Raw genomic sequence first — 16,282 nt, forward strand, 5'->3', positions numbered from 1 at the left:
AAATTTATACTGCTGTTTATGCCTTTGTATACTAAATGGAATATACACAATATTCTTCCCTGTAAGACACTCCTCTTTCAGGACAGATAGTAAGCAAAGTAGTTTAAATCTGGTTTTGTCCCTCTTCAGCCTTCTCTCTCAGGTATTAAAACACTATAGCCCAAACTTCAGGGTCTTTCATTCTGACTCCTGGGGTTTGGGTTTTTGCTCCTTTGCATGCTCCTAAATATCCTCTTTAAACCCGGCTACCACACCAGGAGGAACTGCTTGGCTTTCAAGATCAGCTGTCATTAGCCACCAAAGCTCTGCTGTGCAGAATCTCTTTGCCCTTTATCGCCTGCTACATCCAATACTCTAAAATAAATGAACAGGAAAGAATACAAGATATTTTCAAAATCTTTGGGTTTGTTGTCTTTAAATGTTAATCTCAATGAATCTTGTGTTACCACTAACATAACGATTAATAAGTCACGTTATGCCAGAGGAAAAAAAAAAATGGCCTGACAGCCAACGCTAGCAACCCCTGCTAGCTAACACTGTGGTCTCTTTCTGTAGGAAGTCACTGAAAATGCAAAGCCAGCTACAGCGCACTGCAAAAGACAAGTAACTCCTTTGGGTTTTAGTCGTTTCGGAAAATTTACGTTTCGGCACCAGTTTTAAATTCTAGCAAGAGTATGCAGCTGCTGCAAAGCAAATGTGACTCCTCCTTACCTGAAAACACTCTGCATGCAAAGCACAGTCCAAGGCTGGGGCAGGGGGAAGGAGACTGCAAGAATTTTTTTTCCTGAAATGGAATGGGGAGATAAGATCAAGCGAAAAGGAGCAGAGGCTGCTGACATATCTAGATGCACAGAAGCCAGAAAATATGCAGATGGACAGCCATTTCTACCAGGAATGCAAGGAGACAGTAACATTCAAAATCAACTTCAATTCTGCTAAAATATATTGCATTAAAGCAAGAGAGACAAGTCCAGCACAGAACTATACGGAACACTTCCCTTTGACCAAGACAGCTTTACTTCTCATTCGAGGAAATACTGAACAAAGGTTCCTATTCAAAAAAATGGCTCGACTTTGAATATCACTGTATTTATGAATAACTTTGGACATTTACTTTTTCATATTTTAATTTGGAAGTACTATTAAAAAAGACTCTACATAAAGCTGTAAACCAACACCCTGACAAAGCTGCATCAATTACCAGTTACAAACCCTTCCACAAACCAGGAAAGAGCTTGTTGCCCAGAAGCCACAAACAGCAAATTTCACACCAGACTTCAGAGAGAGGAGAAAATAAAGGCTGTATTGACCATGCATCCCTGAAGACAGATATTACAGAGCAAGAACTGAAGTTTACATGACTTGATAGCAGATGATAATCTCAGACGTTAAGAGCTGTTTCAAAAAGGCAATACTTGGACATCCATCTGTTGTCCTTGAAGTTTTGAGAGGGAGACATACCAAGCAGAAATGTATATATTTATATGAAAATACAAAATATATATATCATCTATTTATATATATTTATATGAAATATATATATGTGAAATAAATATATACCTATGAAAACACCAGAGCCAAAGAAAGCATTTCTTTTTATTTTCACTTCATTTTATCTGCCAGCTACCTCTGAATCAGAGAGACAAGCTCAAAGGCCAGTGTTGGATACAGCCTGAGACACGCATTCTGCACATTTATAAGAAAGAGCGAAAGCAGCTCTTCCCTACTACGGCAGGGACTGAACTCAGCTTCAGTAACTTATTTCATTCAACGAGCACGTTTCCTAAAAGAGGGAAAAAAAAGCACTCCAACCAGGACACCTGCTTGACAGCTCTTGGCTTCTCTTCTGAGACGCAGTACACAGGGAAGTCGGCTACCTAACAAGCACAGAGAATATCAGCAATTGCTAGTATCAAAAAAATAAGTATGTACAAAAGCTAGGAAGATGTAAAAAAAAAAAATCAGACCTTTCCAGGCTGAATAAGCCTCCTACATATGGCACAATACAACAGAAACTATTTACCCAGAAATGTAAGCCACTGTAGAGAGATTAAAGCAACCTACAACGCTCCAAAAGCGGGACTTGTAGCCAGCAGTGAGGATTCAGATACTACCCACTTGCAGGAAACCATCTCTAGATCTCTCCATACCTGTGGCAAACGTAACAGATCACAATTTAACAAGAGATCACTCAGCAAAACTCACAGCGCTGAAGCTCCTGAAGAAAGGTTATGACAAAGCATTTTTGCTGGCAGGGAGGCTAAACGGAGACACAGAAAGGTTTTGTGAGGGCCTGCTCTTGGAGGGAAGAGCCACGCGAATAGGAGGGGAAGAGACAAGCCATTGCAAAATGCCAGACCGTGGAACACCGGTGCTGAATACGTGCCCTTTCCGTCACAGCCACTCCAAGCACAGTCCAGAACGCACCTGGTGACATGGCTTGCAGCCCTTCTCATTTCATAGTCCTCCTGCAGCTGCAGGAAAACATTAGTACCTTTCCCTATGTTTGCTTGAATTTCACACCCACGCTTGTTAGTTGGCTACAGCATATGCTCAGAATTCAGTTATCCGTAACTCAGAGGCTGTGATAATTTAGATTTTCATTGCCAGTGTTAAGAACAAGCCTCAGAGCTATACAGTGAGGCCCTGGAATTTAAATATATGATAACACTGTAAATAAAAGGAAAAAAATTCCTTAAGGAAAACCTTTTCGCATGCCAGATCAGTTCCCAATAGTAACTGCTGTGCTTTGACAAGAGATAAATATTTACAGTCTAAAACAGAGAACACCTTGTGTTGCAATACTAGGAATGCAAGCTTCATCAGTCCCCAGTATACTTAAGAGGTTATTTTGATTATTTTTTGAAAAACAACACAATCTGAGTACTTAGAAACACACACATTAGTCTGCTCATTTACACCACCAAAACAAAAAACTGAAGGTAGTCATACAGAGAAATTGTCAAACATACTGAATCCAGAACAGATTTTCACAAAAGGAGACCTCATCCCCCAGGGAATGTAGACAGTTTACAGCAAAAGTCTAAATTATTGCCAAGAATATGCTGCCTTTTTTATTTATTTAAATATAGCCTAACTTGCTCCTCTTTAAAGTTGCTCTAGTGAATGCAGAGACTGAAGATTTTTCTTAATGGGGCAAAAAGGCAGCAAGGAGGATCAGATGCCCGTATCAAACTCCTCGGACTGGGGGGTACCACACTGGGAATACCCTCAGAAGAGGGAAGAGAAAGCTCAGGCTCTAGCTCATCAGGCTATCTCTCAGCTTCCAGTGTGCCTCCCAACCTCATGGCTTGATCAGCTCCTTCCAGCAAAGGAAAGAATGTGGGGAATGTCATTCATAGTGGCACTTTGGAAGATCTAGGAATTGAAAGTATACAATAACGGGATATCCTTCTCACGAGGAGGGGTGATAAGCCCCATGTAAAGATGCTCTCATTTCTAGCATTAGACACTTGTGTCTCAAGTTGCTTGGGTTTTCTGCCATTTTAGGTGAGGTAAATACCTAATTAAACATGAGTGCAATTATTATTTTTTTTGTACTGTCTGTGCAGTGCTAACTCCAATTTCTAACAGGACCTGCACGAGGACAGACTAGTTTAGCTGTTACGCTACAGGATTTCATATCTGGAGTGCAATATTCGTCACCCAACTGCTATTTCAGCTTTTATGGCACATACCCTTTGAAGTGTGGCAGTCTGGCCGCTGGTAGGCTTGCGAAGAGGTCGATGTCTATCTCAAGAGTCTCAGTTTTCTTACTTCCTTCTCTGCTTACAATGGAATTATTACTTTGTGCAAAACTTTCCTACTTTGACCTCACTCACGCCACGGTCAACGTCACTCTGTGATACCATCTCTGCATCAGCCAAGGGCTCTGCCTTACGTTCTGTGCACAAGTTCTTCATTTGCTCCCGGCTTCCAGCATCCCTGTACATCAGTTTATTTTTAGACCAGCATTTTTATAGCAAAGACCAGAAGCAGCACACTTTCAGTGCCAAACTCAATCCTGCTGAGATTTCTAACACTGTCAATAATTGACCTAAGGACACTTTAGTCTGATGGTCATAGAAAATTAGTACTAGCTACATGTCTGCCATCCAGAACCACCATCAACCCCTGAGAACTCACTGCAGCATTCTCTCCCCCAGGAGAATGCTGCTTCTCTCTCCCCAGGTTAGCTGTCAGTTCACAAAGATCAGCTCATTATTGCCCAAAAGGGACTCCGACCATTCACCTCTCCATCAAAAGAATGGATCGTGCTTTGTTTTTTCACGTGTGTGCAAGCTTTTGGCACTGAGAAGGATTGGATCCACCCCTCCAAGCAGAACAACAGCTATCTTTACACTTGCAGTGCAATGAACCAGACACAAGAATCAGATTCATCAGGTACTACCACCACCACCACCTATTTCTGTTTACAAAGCATAACCTAGTACAGAAAACATCAGCAAAAGGTACCCACATACAGCCACAGAGGTGAACAAGACCATGTAATCTGTGTAAATCCATCCAAAACCAGCATGGATTCCTCACAAATTTGCACAGAAAAAGTCTTTTCTCTTTTCAGCAATTCACAGTATGTGCTCATGAACTAGATTTCAACTTACAAGGCCATTTTCTTCAAGGTACGCTGTAGACAACAACAGAGTTACACTTTGCCCTGAAAGCACATCCATCCATCCACATAAGCCTTTCCGTCTACTGATCCAGAAGTATCTAGCTCTTCTGCATCATGCTAGGTTTGATAACGTATAATCTAAAAACTCAGATTACCATTCTCTGTCACAAGTTTGTAGTTTTTGCTGAGCTTCACGCAAGAAGTTTTTTTTCCCCCTAATGCTAAGATTTCATTCACAATTATGATTAAGTCCATCACGAAATGCTCCATTGAAGGCACAGAGATGAGGCAGCAGCCTGCCTTCAGTGCAGTGCACAGCACTGACTTCTGTACAGGGATGGAGAAAAGTCCAATAGAAAAATAAGTGAGTACAGCCACAACGAAGCATTCAATACCTACCACGTGCAATCAGAATAAATGCCCTGCTGTTCGCTCCTAGTCCTCTCCCTTCTCCTCTGATCACGCTTCCAGGCTAAAAATCCTGTGAGAGGCAGTCTTCACTAAGATGAAGTGAAGACTTCACTTCAGCCTCCACCAGGATCTGACAGCAGGTAAGAGCTGGGGGAAAATAAGTAAATAAAATTTCTTCCCAATTCATCACCATTAGATTCAAACAGAAAATCAGTCTTGGGCAGGAGAAATGCACAAAAGAATCCATAAGGAAAATAATCTATTTTAGGAGGCTCATTTACATCAAGTAGGTGAGGAACAAACTGAAATGCAAATGCAGATCACAGTGGCCAATTTCTGTTCCAGTCCGCTGGAAGGACCAGTTGCTCAGCAGGATAGTAACACTAGATTCAAACATACTGACTGTGTGCAGCCTCTTCATCTTGCTCTCCCTTCATCTTCATCACAAAATGAAGACAAGACACAAAGTTTTGAGCATACTCACTACCAAACGTATCTGGGCCTTGCTTTATCGCACTGCTGCCGAGTAAGTGCAGCAGCAACAGAACAAACTTGGACAACTTTAGTTAATTTCTGGCAGTAATCACCACCTACCACGGAGGTGAGCTTTACAGAAATCCAGGGGTTGATTTGTTGACCAAGAGCACAAAACAGCAGCAACAGAACAGGCTTTCTGCTTTGCGCATGGAGCAAGAAAGGGCTGTGCTTAGCCCCAATAGCATTGCAGGGAGCCATTTCTTTCACTGGCCCTGAAGATGCTACTGCAGTACAAGCCACGCTCAAACCACATCGCCTCCCTGGGAAGGCAGCAGGAAACTGCACCTTACTGCTTTCTTGCCCTCTCCAGTTTTATAAAAGGTGCTATCAATCATCCTCTCCAACAAGACCTCCACAAGAAACGTGACCTGATATCTTCTGAGATATTCCAGAAAGAAAGTCCTCCCTTCTTCCCCAAATGGTCTAAAGAAACAAGCCAGGCCTCCCAGCAGGGTGTACATCCTGCTGTGCTGCAAGAGGCCAACCTCTGCTGTCTTGTTCACACCCTGACTCGGAGAAGTCCCCTCCTGACTCAGACAAAGCACTAAGTACAGCAATTTGGAGGTTTTTTGTGGTTTTCTTATTATTATTTTATTTTATTTCTTTTTAAAGTCCACGCTGGCTGGAGACGCAACGCTTTTTTCATTTGAAGAAATGAGTTCCACCACAGGCTGCCCAGAGAGGTAGTAGAGTCTCCGTCTCTGGAGACATTCAAAACCCCCCTGGACACGTTCCTGTGCAACCTGCTCTGGGTGACCCTGCTCTGGCAGGGGGTTGGACTAGATGATCTCCAGAGGTCCCTTCCAACCCTATGACTCTATGATTCTATGCAGTGCTCTAAAATATAATCCAGCCTGCAGGAAAGCTCAATTTTACTTATGAATTCTCCTTTCAAGACCCCTCTTGCCTGACAGTCTGCACCACAGGTCTTCCCTTTCCCCTGGTCCTTGGGTATTAACTGCAAGCAAGTAAGGATGTAGATATTATTTGAGCCGCTGCATTCAAAGTCAAGGCAAACAACCCCTCTTCCATCTTATCCCTCTTCCTTCCAAATTAGCCAAAAGTACCTGCCCCAATGCCACCGTGTTGACAGAGTGGAGACTTTTCCCTTCTCACTGCCCTGAGCTACCAAGCTCTCAAGGTTAAAACTCACAGACCGTTCCATTTTGCAGAATCCTCATCATTTTAAAGGTGTTAATAATGCACCTTTTCTTCACTTAACCCTTGTGTGCGCATTATTTGAGCGAAAAAGAAAATCTCACTGCTCTACATTTTCTGTGAGCCTGCAGCAAGATGGCAAACCATATTTTTTTATTATTATTATTTTTTGCTTACTGCAAGAACTACCTGTATTCAGAATTTTAACAGAATCCGGAACAAATACAAACAAAAACTAGATAAGCGTAGCTCCCGTGGGGAAAAATGTAACTTTCCTAATACTTTGAACAACACTCCCTTTCTGAATACTTGTTGGGAAACAGAATTAATTCATTGTTTCAGGTTTACATTTTGCATCATTTTCTTGGGGCGATGCACACAAGACGGAAGGTTTTGTCAACACAACACCAGAACTTATTTGAACCCTGTTCCACTGAGCAAATGCAACATAAGGCATTTTAGCATATTAGGAAAACGCAACAGAGTAGAAGTATGTTAACCAACTAGAGAGAACATTGTGAAAGCTACAGGTTGAAGTAAAATGAAAACTCAAACGGGAAGACAACTTGGAAAACGCTAAGGGAAAGGGGAACAGCATAATGCGCTCATCTACCTTTAACCCTCCAAAGAACAAATTTGAATAATTGTTTATTCGACATGAAATACTCAAAGACATTAGTGCGGACACAGCTGTGATGCTACTGCCCCTTCCTACCAATGTCCTCCCGCGCAATTGCAGAGAGGACAAAGCCGCATCACTTCAGACAAGTACAGCACCCTGAAAAATCTTGCACCCTAGTACTAGTGACAGGCCAGTTATGAATAACCACTATTTCTCAAATTTAAGTCAATGCCCATTATATCAGCAAACTAATGTTATCACGTGCGTTTGACAAATGAAACTTGGTTTTAAATAGAACGAGTCACAGTATACTAATGTTCACAGAATTTAACAGTAATTAAGTCTTACCGACAGACACCTCATTAAAGCACCAGTTCTTCAGCAAAATTAATAAAGTGAATTATTTCCTATGTGTGAAATATCAAAATTCTTCACTACTCATGAAAGATAAATGGAGATGAGTTCAACTGGATGTCAGCGTTCACCAGAATGAAACAGTGATACACTTAAAAAATCATTTAAAACAATACATGGCTACACTGAGAGCACCCAATCCGAGATGTTAATTTCCTATATGTTATTTTATCCTACGACTGAAAAAAAAAAAAAACCAACAAGCCTTACAATACAATTTTCAGCCAACAGCTTACTGGCTTGTCATAAAACGTACAGATCTATGCATGTCCAGGAAAGGTCTACAGGAGATCAAACCTGAAAGAAAACAAAGCAAACGCAGACCTGACAGCCAGATTGTACCCGAGGCAGCGTCTTTAATTCAAGGCCAGGCTTGATGAGGCTCTGAGCAACCTGATCTAGTTAAAGATGTCCCTGCTTACTGCAGGGGGGTTGGACTAGATGACCTTTAACGGTCCCTTCCAACCCAACACATTCTATGAGTCTATGATTCGATCTGCCGTTCCAGCAAATCACATCTGCAATATGGAGAGCTGAAAAACTTGCCAAATGTTTTCCTAGACATCATCATCTCATGGGCAACACGCTGCCAGGGCAAAACTTTGTCATATCCTACGCATATGCCCAAACTAGTGTAATGATGCCCCAAAGAAAGGGGCTCTTCCTTCCTCAGACAAGCCACATTACCTGCACACATCGCCTTCGGCCTCCAGCTCCTTCCAACACCTCTCTGGCTCCTTTCTGGTCCTCAACCAAACCAAATGGCTGTCTCTGAGGATTCTTAGGGTAAAATAAAAAAAATTTAACAAAACCTAATCTTGACAAAACTAAAAAGAGGTTTCTTATTAGCCTAAAATCCAATTTTCAAATTGCAACTTTGTATTTTTTAAATACTACTGATGAGGAACAGAGGTGCAATCATTTGACGAGGGCAGAAGGCTAACTGTGCCCATGACCACAAGTCAACACACGGTCCTCTGCACTAGTAGATGGCAGTTGGAAACAGATTTTCATCAAACTTTTCTGAGGTAATATCCAGTAGGAAGCATAAGGGGAGGGAAAAATGAAGTTGATCAAGATTTGTCTAGTAATGAATGGCATGAAAAAAAGGCCTGGATTTTTATAGAGGAAGGCCAAGCTGTAATTCCTTGCAAAAGGAAAACCACAGAAGCTTTCCAAGCGATTTTACAATCTTTTCCTAATTGTTCACCTTTTCAAGATCATTATGTAACCTCTGTGTGCCTTTCTGCTTCTTCGTCCCCTTATTTTACCCATTTCCTTCTCCTTCCAGCAACTTCTAAGCTTTGAAAGGCAGCTCCTTCAAGATAGCTAGAAATACAGTGCATATTTGTCTCTTCTCCTCTCAGTTTAAACAGCCCAAGTCTTTCCGGTGAAGAAGCACTGCCCAAAATCTGCTTGCTATTCAAGCAAGTCCTGGCAATGACAAGCATCTCTTCATGAATCATCTGTTATATATTGCCTTATCAACATGGTCCACTACAGCATAAAGTAAACCTGGCCCACTCCAGTTTTCTGCATAACACAGTCAAGTGGCATTAATTACTAGAGCGGTCTGAGGAGTTCCTTCATCCAAGGAGTCGAATATAGACACAATATATATTAAGAGACAATCTAAATCAAATCACAATGCTAAAACGCATTTCCCCCACCAGCACACACAGCTTTTATTTTGATTTTTTTTTAGAAGACTACTTACCCCGTTTACTAGGTAACAATATTGACACATTTCTAATTATTAAAGCATACAGCTTTAGTCTTTCTGCTGTTTCTCAACTAAACAATTTGAGGCAAAACCACATATTTTCAGGTGTGCCCACATACATACACTACACAGACCGCTGAGATCAGCGAGCAAGCTGAGGAGAACCAGGTTCCTTTCATTACTTTGGAGCATTGGTATGCTTGGACCTGGGGGACCTGAAGGAAAAGGTAAGTGGTAAACAAAAGCCATCCATTAGGGAAGTGGACTCAAAACTGAAAAACAATTTTGAATTCAATGACAAGACGCACACTGTCAGGTTCTATGTCCAGTAAAAAAAGGCTTTTACAAAAGCGCAAACTCAAAGGATTCCAGCAGGAGTCTGACAAAATTTAAACCCAATGGCTGGCCTTGGAGACTAGGTAGCAGGACTGAAAAAAGATTACAGAAAAGCAATGGGATAACTGGAAACAAGCTAAAGGTAAACTGGAAGAGCGATGAAATAGAACACGACACCACCAAAGAAGTCAGCAAGAAGAATCAAGAATACTTGGCAAATATTTAATGAATGTCATTACCACTGTTCAAGTAACATGTTCAATTAATATTTCTTTATGGTTTGTGACAAGTTTTGCCATTTGGAACAGGCTAGCAACACATACTATTCAGCTAAATAAACTATTCTGGTAATATTACCATGTGTACTCAACCACAGACGCAAGACAAGTAAAAATATGGTCCCAAAGGTGTGGAGTTTTGTATTATATGTATATATATATAGATAAATGCACACACATACAATGACAAGGAGTATCCTTTCCAGTAAATACAAATACACACAATGCCAAGGAGTGTAACACAATCCGTTCTTTAACTGGAAGAGGACACCAAAGAAATGTTTTAACCCCAAGGTTAAGTTGGCACAGCTGGGCAGTGAGCATCCAGGTTTTCAAACCCTGAAGAGAGCATCACGTCACTTAACCCAGATGGACGCGTGCTATCCTTGAGAAAACACGAGGACAACTAGTTACTGTGACCTGACAAAGGTACAAAGACATGGCATACAAGCATTAGAGGAATGCTTCAAACAATCCAAAAGTTCCAAAAATGAACAGTAATCTTTCAGTGGAGCATACCCGATATTCAGCTGATCAAGAACATAAACACCCCACATTAAATTTTCAGTTTGCCCTCCTTAAGGTAAGGCTGCACAGCAAGTTTTAAGAGACACTCAACATACTAACTCCTTTTAGCATAATTTATTTGATAAGCACATTCGTGAGCAATTCATTTTAAAAGCTCTTGCCTATTCTCAGCTATGGAAGATGAAAAAAATTTGTCCTAGAATATTTGATCCTATCATATGCTATGTATTTGATGGCAGGTTTTTCTCTCAACACATTGTTTGAAATGCATTTGGGCACATTCATATATAGAAAGTCTGTAGCTCCCTCAGATTTGAAACCTAAAAATGATCCTAGAGGGCAAGTTTCAGGCATTGCACCAAGTTGCTGAATCACAAATGCACCTTAAGATGGCTTTAAAAAGTCTATTCGCCAGAAAGCACAAAGCCGTTTCAAAGAGAGATTAAGAGGGCAATCTAATCTAAAACCATGGACTCCTGCTCAATTTTAACCTTTATTTTTAACAGATCCTACTCCTCGCACTTGCGGTTCAACGTGGGATTTAAGGTTGAAGACTGAGATGAACTCAACCTTTTCAGCAGTCTATGAACAGGCACCTCCTGTGCTTCCACCTCTGCCCGTGGCAGAAGGCAAAGAGAAAAACAAGCACTCACCATGGGGAGCAGAAAGTCACACTTGCTCAAGCTGCTGCTTTTGAGGAGCGCAGAAGCCACAAGGCAGGCAAGCTATCTGCTCACTGTGAAAGCAGAAAGACCCAACAGGTTGGACAGAGCTTCCTTCCAGAACCATCCATAATCTGACACAGGTCCATGGGACCTCCAGACTTTTTCCAATACAGATACTCCAAGGCTTCAGGAGGGAGCCCGGAGTTCAAGCCCTTGAATATCTGGGCAAAACGCATTTCTTTGAGACAGCCCACTGTAATCTGCATCCACCTAAATATCTCCTATCAGCTCTTGTTACTAGGTAACTTCTTTAGAAGTTCATCAATCCGCAGGTGTCTGTAAATGCACAAATCCTAGTTTAAAAGGAAAACCAAACAAACTCATTTTAAGTGCATTGTTGTTTTTGCCTTTTCTGCACTAATGGGACACTGCCTGTGAAACTTGAGCACAGCAAAGCAAAAAGTTGCATCTTGACCAATACAAATATTAACATAAGAAAGAAATTTCTTTTTCTGTGTTAGTCTTTTTGCTACTAAGTTACCAACAAAAGGCAAACTAACTTCCACTAAGGAGTTCAGCTGTAACCTGCATCAGGACCTTGGTGTCCTGAACCTGCTATTTCCTAACCTGGGCTTCTCCAGAACTTCTTCACTGCTTTCTCTTGGTGCTGACCACGAAGTTCGGTAGCTCACATCTTCTTCTACTTCAGGACAATCTGTTGGAGATCACACTACACAAGAACAGACTGCTCAACACACATTTCCTCCCAAAAGAATACGAGCTTTCGTGCCATACATATGCTTTTGTTTCATGCCTCCATCCCATTAAGTAAATGACAAATTCCTCTGGTATTCCGAGGTAATTTTCAAAATGCATTTCATGCATTTTCTGATCTCTCCACTTTCTAAAGCCAAGTCCTGAAACAAAACCAAAGAAATTACAGGATGGCAAAGTTAAATTTTAAATATTTAAAGATTTTTGGATTTCTTTTTCCCCTTAAGTTCAGACAACCAAGGGCAGGGCTTAATATCAGAAATCTGTCGGATGCGCATGTTAAACATACCATCCAAATATGAAGAAAAGTATATAATCCTGGAAAGCCATGTCTTACACATTTCGCTTTATACAGAAAATCTGCAGTTGCTAAAACTTACTCTTTCTAACTGGGTGGCATTTTACATTTCCAAATGTAATTGAGTGAACATGTTGCCATGGTTACAGTACGATTCTGCAATAACTTTGTTGCCTTGTAATTGCTGTATATTTGTATACAAGCAGCTGAGCTTTCTTAATTCAATGCCCTCTTAACTCTTTCAGAGAGGCTGCGGAGCAACAATGGCAGCTTTTGGGCTGAAAACTCCATACAGCGGTGGTGGAAACATCTGAAGCGATTAAAACTCAGTGCCACGACAGACCATACTACCAAAAAAAAAATAAATAGAAGAAACCTTGCCAAGAATCAGATTATTATATAAACTTCAGAGCTCCTTAGCTTTTAAAAAATGTTGCTCTTTAAAAAAAAGTCCAATTCAGATAATTAACTCCAGGTAGCTTTTGGCAACAACAGAAAGCACTTTGATGGCAGCAAATACAGCACTAGTCCCATTTATTGACAGTACATAATACCAGTAAATCAAAATGCATTGGCAAGGAGATTATTCACTCAACAGTGAAATTCACCGTAGCATGGAGGGCCAAAATAATACTTGCTCCATCTCTTCAGTCTCAAATTAGCATTATGAAGACAACAGAATACAGCTGTTGGAAACAAGCACGAAATTAAGTGGCCTGGATATCCCTGTTGAGAAGAAATGGAGAACACCAGAGAGCGCCTATACCCCCCTTCCACCACCCCGAGCTGCACGCCCCATCCCAGATTTACAAGCGATTTTCACATCCTGAATCCACCCACACCTTTCCAACACAGATCCCACTTCTTAGGAATTTTTAGACCTGTAATCCAGCATGGAATATCAGGCAAGCCTGTAACATGAAATATGCTCTTATGGCCAGAAAACCAAGTGTTTGGGGTGACAAGCCTAATTTATGCCAATCTATTGACAAGCAAACAATGACCAAAAAAACCCAAGCCTTCCGCTAATCATGAAACGCGTGCACAAAACAATTACGCAAGTGTTTTGAATAAAGGGCAGGTTTACTTCCCTTCAAACGGTCCGCGGCACCCAGCTTATAATGTAAAATAATTGTTATGTAAATACATTTGCTTGCTTAAGATGTCACACTGCGTTAGCAACTGCCACAAACACCCGAAAGATAACATTTAAGGAGCCGAGGGATTGCACAGCGTCTTCCCTGATAAATTCCTGCAGCAAAACCCACACACAACCGCTCAGCAACACCTCCCTTCGCGCTCCTCCGAACGCAGGATCATTTTGGAGGGTGTTTTTTTGTTGTTGTTGTTGTTGTTAATTTATCATCGCACAAACCAACGCGGTGCATTTCGGAGCGGCACACGCACTTTATGCACCACCACCACGAACGACCCCCTCCAAAAATACGTATTTTGGAGGGAGAAGCCGCAGCCAGCGGCTGGGGACGGAGCCCTGCCTCGGCTCCGACCTGTCATTTTCCCCCCGCAGCCCAACGTTTCCTCAGGACTTCCGAAAAGCGGGGCGATGCTGAGGAGAATACCCCTTGTTTCACCCTCCTAGTTAGGAAAAAAAGCCCTTTTTAATGATTTTTTGAAGGTGGTCGGTGCCGCGGGCGCCGGGGCGACCTCCTTGGCCCAGCCCGGCAGCCGCTGCCCTGTCAGGGAGCCCCGGGCCCGGCGTGAGGCGCGTTCCCGCGGGGAGCCCGGGGCGGGGGGGGTGTGCGGCGGGCGGAGCCGGCCTCGACAGAAACTTTCCTCAAGTCCCGCGTTATTCCCGTGGCGGGGAAAGAACCGACTCCGGGCCGCGGCCCGCTCAGCGCCGCAGGGCCCCGCCGCGGGCGTCGCCCCCGCCGCAGGGCCGCCGCGCCCGCCCCGCCGCCCCGGCCCGCGCCCCGCCGCCCCCGGGCCCGGGCCCACGCCCTCGCCGCCGCCCGCGCCCGCCGCCCGGCCGCCGCCCGCGACACTCACCGCTGCCCGCATCGCTCCCCGCCGAGCCCCGCGCAGCACCGAGGCGGCGGCGCTGCTCGCCGGGGTTGGGCGGGGGGGGGGGGGAGTGGGGGTGGAGCCGCGGCCGCCCGGGAGGGGCGGGGCAGGGCGGGTCCGGCGCCGGAGGGGGCGAGGCTTGCGGCAGCGCCGGCCCCACCCGCCTCATTCACAAAATCGCGAGCGGCGGGCCGGCCCTGCGCGCTGACTGGGCGGGAGCGCTGCCCGTCACGCCCCCCCTCCGCTGCGCTACGCCCAGGCCGAGTGATGGCGCGCGGCGGCCCCGCCCGTGCCGAGCGCGCCGCCCAATCAGCGCGCGGCAGGAACCGCCGAGCGGCTCAAATCCACCCGCCACTGCCGCACCGGCCAACCCCATTGGCGCCGGGAGCTGCCCATCACCTCCCCCCTCCGCCACCCTCCGCGCTTCACGGTTGCAGCACGGCGGAGTAAAAACAGCCGCGCGCCAATGCCTTTAAGAGCCCAGCGGCCGGCAGAGGCCCCCGCCGCGATTGAAAGCTGGCAGGCGGAAAAGCCCGCGGCCTTAAAGGGGCCGCGCCGCGGGCAGGCGGCGGGGGCGGCCCGGCGCGGGGAGGCGGCGGGGCGCCCCGTTACTGACCTGGGTGGCGGCGGGCGAGGCGCGGAGGGCTGTGCGTCGAGGGGCCCGGCGCGGACACCGCGGCGCGCGCGCCACCAACGGACTCAGCCCGTGACGGGATCCGCCATCTTGGAATTTTTAGATGGAGAGTCACGTGGTGCAACCATTTTTCCCTCCGGCCAATCAGGAAGCTCGGTTTATTTATAGCCACGGCTCCCTCTTTTCTCCCCCCCTCCGCCCCCCCCTCCCATCCCGACGCGGGTAAGGGAACCAATCAGGCCCCGCCCCGGCCGCCGCGGCCCCGCCCCGTGGCGCGCGGCCCATCGCCTAGGCGACGGCGCGGACCGGGGGGCTCAGGCCGGTGTCCGCCATGTCGTCGCTGGGCCCGCAGCCCCGCGGGGAGCGGCCGAGAAGCCCAGTCCGCGCCGGAGAGCCGGACTCAGAGGCGGGATGGGAGTCCGGAGCGAGGGTTGGGTCTCCGAGGCGGGCCGCTCGCCGGCAGGCTGGGCCCCCTCCTCCGCCACGGAGGCCCCGGCAGGCCGGTACCCTCAGTTGGCAGCTTGGGCGCAACGTCCGCATCTGGCCGGCGCGCTGGCTCGGCACCATCCCTCCCACCCCATGACTTGGTCCTCCCCCTGGCACCTCCCAGCCCATGGCAAACCGCGTGTAAGGACCAGCATGAAGGGATGAGGCCTCCATGCTGTGCTGGGCAGCTCTTTCTAGAAAGTCATGCAAGTGCAACAATGCCTCTTTTTTCCCCCAACTCTCCTTGAGACAGTGCTGCCTGTAGGTTCCTCCACAGTTTCATCTGTATCCACAAAGAGGTGGAAATGTGACGGAAGGATAAACTCAAATCTAGATTGATCTGGCTGTGAGAAACGTGAGATGGAAGACAGAACTAGTAGAGAAACAACTGTATCTGATGCATTCCTTTGAAGTTAATTCCTTCACTTGTAACAAGAAAAGTTGTGCATTCTTTTGTCGTCTTTACTTAGGTAGTTTGACATATCTGAAACTGCGTTTTTTGATTCTCAGGATAATAATGGAGGTGGATTAACTAGAAATACCATAGAAAATGCAAGCCATAGTAGATACAGTATTTTAATAGAATATGAAACTTTTTTTTTCCGTTTTCTGCATCCAAGATCCCACTCCTGAAGTGTGTTTTTCTTTTATCCATCAAGTATTGTCTATAAAAAATGGCTGCCAAGTACACAGCTTTTAGTAGCAAACAGCTGAATCAAGATACAAGGAAATGAAAAGGGGAGAGCATAGTTTGAAATCT

At 45.0% G+C, this 16,282-nt stretch overlaps 1 protein-coding gene across 2 annotated transcripts in view; it reads right to left on the bottom strand.

Annotated features, from left to right (window-relative positions):
• The window catches only part of HDAC4 (histone deacetylase 4), a 261,962-nt gene extending 246,825 nt beyond the window's left edge, over window positions 1-15,137 (bottom strand). Inside the window, exon 1 of one of the 2 annotated variants that reach the window (XM_063342474.1) lies at window positions 15,019-15,137. The gene's annotated coding sequence lies outside the window, so the exon portion shown is untranslated. Of the gene's footprint in view, window positions 1-14,387; window positions 14,451-15,018 lie in introns of those variants that run through there. The other variant, XM_063342475.1, reaches the window with a different exon arrangement.
• Between the last annotated feature and the right edge of the window lie 1,145 nt (window positions 15,138-16,282).

This window comes from Chroicocephalus ridibundus, chromosome 7 (genome assembly GCF_963924245.1).
Source record: "Chroicocephalus ridibundus chromosome 7, bChrRid1.1, whole genome shotgun sequence".
In the NCBI taxonomy this organism is placed as follows: domain Eukaryota; kingdom Metazoa; phylum Chordata; class Aves; order Charadriiformes; family Laridae; genus Chroicocephalus; species Chroicocephalus ridibundus.